This window comes from Embiotoca jacksoni, unplaced genomic scaffold (assembly GCF_022577435.1).
Source record: "Embiotoca jacksoni isolate LCO1_2020_lvr unplaced genomic scaffold, fEmbJac1.0.p SCAF_106, whole genome shotgun sequence".
NCBI lineage: Eukaryota > Metazoa > Chordata > Actinopteri > Embiotocidae > Embiotoca > Embiotoca jacksoni.
Genome location: NW_027185237.1, coordinates 302983 through 308437, shown reverse-complemented (window position 1 = coordinate 308437; position 5455 = coordinate 302983). Strand labels below are relative to the sequence as shown.

Genomic DNA, 5455 nt, shown 5'->3' with positions numbered 1-5455 from the left:
ACGAGATGTTACATACAAAAACAACAACAAACGAGATGTTACATATAAAACAACAACAAACAAGATGTTACATATAAAACAACAACAAACGAGATGTTACATACAAAAACAACAACAAACGAGATGTTACATATAAAACAACAACAAACAAGATGTTACATATAAAACAACAACAAACGAGATGTTACATACAAAAACAACAACAAATGAGATGTTACATACAAAAACAGCAAACAACAACAAATGAGATGTAACATAAAAACAACAACAAACGAGATGTAACGTATATCCAACATACCAAAATACAACCAAAGAAATACTTTAACATACATGAAACATACAAAAACACACTATAGAAAACATCCACGATACAATGAAACATACATGAAACACACATGTAAGGCACCTAACACCCCTAAAGCGTGTACTGACCACCCCCCATCCCCCTCTCGACCCCACAGCCCTCCCTAAGTTCCTGTCCCACCCAGAGTCCGTGGCTGTGGATGAAGGGGGCGTGGCCAGACTCACCTGTCAGGTAAATGGGATCCCGGAGGCCAACATCAGCTGGCAGAAAGACCGACGCCCCCTCAGCACCGACGACCCCCCGGTGAGTTCAACACGCGTGACGAGGACTTGTAGCTGACATGTAGCTCGTTCTGCTACTTTCAGCCACATCTCCTGGACGTCATCAGCAGGTTAACGTGTATTTTCCGTGTATTTCACGTGTATTTAACGTGTATTTTGTGGCGTGCAGGTACACGCTGCTTCCTAACGGCGTGCTGCAGATCACCGCCGTTCGGCGAACCGACGGCGGCTTGTTTCGCTGCGTCGCCTCAAACATCGCAAACACTCGCTTCAGCCAGGAGGCCCAACTGTCCGTCACCGGTAAGACCAGACTGAGGGCAAAGACCAGACTGAGGGCAAAGACCAGACTGAGGGCAAAGACCAGACTGAGGGCAAAGACCAGACTGAGGGCAAAGGACCAGACTGAGGGCAAAGACCAGACTGAGGGGCAAAGACCAGACTGAGGGCAAAGACCAGACTGAGGGCAAAGACCAGACTGAGGGCAAAGACCAGACTCAGGGCAAAGACCCAGACTGAGGGCAAAGACCAGACTGAGGGCAAAGACCAGACTGAGGGCAAAGACCAGACTCAGGGCAAAGACCAGACTGAGGGCAAAGACCAGACTGAGGGCAAAGACCAGACTGAGGGCAAAGACCAGACTAAAACCTGAAAGACAGAACTGAGGGTTAATAAGCCCACAGCAGCAGGGTTGATCTGTGGACCCCGTTCAGACTCGGTGCTGATGAGGTTTTTCCTGGTTCTGTGGGTCCAGTTGCAGGATCCAGGATCTACAAGGAGCCCGTCATCCTGTCCGGTCCTCAGAACCCTCACCATCAATGTCCACCAGACGGCCATCTTGGAGTGCATCGCCACGGGGAACCCCCGCCCCATCGTGTCCTGGAGTCGCCTCGGTAACGACCTCCATCACAACACACGTGCATGATAAGATAAGACGCCCGGTTCTGCCCGCCGGTTCTGACCCGTCCTCTCTCTCTCCCGTCAGACGGCCGGTCCATCGGCGTCGAGGGAATCCAGGTTCTAGGAACCGGGAACTTGATGATCTCCGACGCGACTGTGCAGCATTCAGGGAGTTTACGTTTGTTCTGCCAACAGACCGGGAAGCAGGTCCAGAAGAACGGCTCTGGGACGGCTCGTAGTGCAAGGTAGGCACACACAACAACAACAACAACAACAACAACAACATCACGCGGATGTTTGGATCTTTTATTTTCCAGGTTTTGTATTTTTTCAGCTGATTTCCTGAAAATGTTCCTCATAACTTCCGAAAACAGAAAAATGTTTGACTGAAAACTCGAATAAAAAGTATAATATATGAATATGTTAATATTAATGTAAATATTAATAGATTCATATTTAAAGAACCGAACAACAGAAGTTTCTGTAATTTACAGGAAACATCAGATTATTTTAGAAGATCAGCTGGAAAATACAGAAAATACAGAAAAATCAAGTCATCAGACAGAAACAAGTCTGACCGCTGAACTTGAGCACATCGTGTGTGTGTGTGTGTGTGTGTGTGTGTGTGTGTGTGTGTGTGTGTGTGCTCTTTAACTCGTCTGTTTTTGTGTCAAGTTCAGTTCAGTTTGCTGCCTTCGGGCTCTTCATCTCTGACCTCTGACCCTGCCTGTAAATCAGCGTCTGTATGTGTGTGTGTGTGTGTGTGTGTGTGTGTGGGGGGGGGGGGGGGGGTAGAGGGTACTTGTGTCGTGTCAGGACAAAGAACCAGCGGACACAGTTGCACTCAGAGCGCAGATGATGATGATGGTGATGATGATGATGGTGATGGTAATGTTACTAACATGTAAACATGTAAACATGTAAACACAGACGTGGTGCGTTCGGTGACTTGGGGTGCGTTTGTTTTTCGTCTCCTCCCGTCCTGCTCGCTCAGCTGCAGCTCAGACAGCCAGAGTTCACGGTGGAGGAGGAGGAGGGGTCAGAGGTCAGAGGTCAGCCAGGCTCATTGTGGCTGAGAGCTTCATTAGAATGTGTGATTAGCATGAGAAGAGTCCCACTTCACAATGAGGACTTTATTCCCAGTTCAACGCCGTCTGTCGCCGTCGGCAACAGATCAGAATTTATATCTTCAATGTTTTTATCACATCAGACGAAGATTTGGGAAGATTTTCAGTCTCGTTATTGTTGTTTGGAAGAAACAAAGCAACTTATTTTACTGCAACATTTCCACTTAACTGCAAATGATTCAACATAATAATAAAAATAAATACAATGCTAAACGTTTAAGCAATGATTTAAAAATAAAATGCACGAGAAGAATAAAATCACAAATAATAGATTCTATTCGTTCTTTTAGAGTCTGAAATGTTTGAAGTCTAAAAATAATGAGTATTCAGTCTATTCTTATATTTCATTTTAATTTTATATATTTATAATATTTTTTAATAAATTTTATGTTCACTTTCAGAATAAAAGACTTACATGAGAAACTTTTCTTTTTTTTAAATATGTTCAGGGACATTTGGATAATTTTCAGTATTTTATGCCCAGTAAAGTTTCTGATCACAAAAAAAAAAAATCAAATAATTTCTTGTTGTTTTTAAACTTTTTCTTCTTCCAGGATCCACATTTGATGATTTGTGTGCTTTTTCTCAGATAATAAACTGAGTCTCTGAGCTTTAGATGTTAAAACAGGCAGAAAAAAGATCAATTAATGCAAAAAATTAAGTTCATATTAATTAATATTAAACATAAATTAAAGCTGCGGACGTTTTAAACTTCATCGTCCTGCTGCTGAGAAAGATTTTCACATGTTAAATACAGAAAAGATGAAAAGCTGATCAGCTGTTTGATGACGTGTGTGTGTGTGTGTGTGTGTGTGTGTGTGTGTTTGTGTGTGTGTGTGTTTTGCTCTTGAACTTGGCGTGTTGGAGAGCTCGCTGTGTGAAAGGTTGTGTTCTCGCCACAAATCAACTTTATTTCTCTGCTAATGAAACACACACACACACACACACACACACACACACACACATTGATAAATGGCTCCTATTCAACCCCCCCCTCTGACCTCTGACCTCTGACCCCACCCTCTCTTTACATTTAGAGTGGAAAGGGGCGGGGCCTCAGGAGGTTATGTGAGGTGATGGAGGCGCATGTGTATGTAGGGTCTCTCTGTTACCGTGGAGACGGAGAGGAGGCGAGACAGCACCTGTCCTGTCTGACTGGAGGAGGAGGGGGAGGGTGCTTGGGTGTTCGGGGGGGGGGGGGGGATGGAGGGGGGGTCAGAGGTCAAAGTGGTGTTCAAACACAAAGACAAGTTGAAGTTCACACTGAAGAGTTTGAATTTTCACTACGCGGATTAATTGATTATGTACATACGTGATGACGTGATGTGATCAGAATATTAAACACGCGGCGCTCTCCGTTTTATAAAATATCAATAATCGTATTTATTCATCATTTGTCTGAACAAAGTCACAAAGAATAAAATATGAAAAGATGTTTTTATATCACATTTCTACATTAAAGAACTTCATATGAAACAAAATGTTAAATTAACAGAATAAAAAAAACATATAACACAAAATAATTTTACAAATTATTAACATAGAAACTGAGAAAAATTATAGAAAAATTTTTTAAATGTAAAAGTTAGTCAGAAGAGTAAGAAATTTGTAAATATTTGATTTAATAAAAAGCAAACAGAAAAGTCTCCTTTAATAAGATTTAATATCATAATGATAATAAGTGAAGAAATTCTGGCTTTTTACAAACGTGTTCACTTCAGGGTCTCAGTCAGTGTGGGAACTTTGAGTTTCACCCTTTATCAGAATCAGTGTTTGTTTAAACACAATAAAGTTTGAGACGATGTGTTTCAGTCTGTGTCCCTCTGTCGCCTCCTGCTGGACGACTCATGGAAACACAGCTCGAGTTTCTTTCTGCTTCTGCTTCACATACAAACAGCAGAGCTCAAAGATAGTAAAAGACAATATGACATAATAATAATGAATAAATAAATAAAAACAATGAATCAGAATCAGTTTTATTGATCAGGTATGTTTACACATAAAAGGAAACTTCACTCTTAATGTACAAACAAAAAAAACATATGAATAGACATATAAACATTAATAGACATATATGCAATAAAAGAACATATATGCACCTAAACAATGGTGTAATTAGAGTAGTGCAAACAGTAAAAATGATAAAAAAAATAAAATAAATACATAAAATGATCAAATATAAGAATAATAACAAAGATAATAGGGAAAATTCATGAATAATATAACAGAAAACATCATTAAAAAATTAATTCAAATGCAGTTTAAAGACATCAAATAAAAGCAAACAATAAATATAATGTAAAAAAATTGAACTAAAAACAATATAATTATATTAATAATATGTATAATGATGATAATAATAATAATGGGGAAGATGTTGTGACATTATTGAATAATATAAACACAAAACATCTGTAAAGACTAAATTCAGACGCACTTTGAGGACATTAAATAAGACCTGATGTGGCTGCGGCGGCCTCCTACAGGTCACACAGAGAATAAATAACGTCTTCGTCCTGCAGCTCCTCCAGAGTTCGTGCAGTGGCCTCAGTCTGTCTCCAGACCAGCAGGGGGCAGCGCCGTCTTCAGCTGCACGGCGTCCGGCGTCCCCCGAGCCGCATCTCATCTGGCTGAAGAACGGAAAGCTGCTGACGCCGAGCGGCAACGTGAAGCTCAACAACGGCAACACGTAACACACATTTTTTCAGGTTTTTTTGTTTTTTTAAACGACGAGGCTGTTGCCGCGGCGACAAACCGCCTCACCCGGCATCTCTCTGCCGCCCCCTGCAGGACGCTCGCCATCACCCGCATCACCCCCGAGGACGAGGCCATCTACCAGTGCATCG

At 41.6% G+C, this 5455-nt stretch overlaps 1 pseudogene; it reads left to right on the top strand.

The window, feature by feature from the left end:
• Nucleotides 1-5455, top strand: part of LOC138214407 (immunoglobulin superfamily DCC subclass member 3-like) — an 18502-nt pseudogene that overhangs the window by 6854 nt on the left and 6193 nt on the right.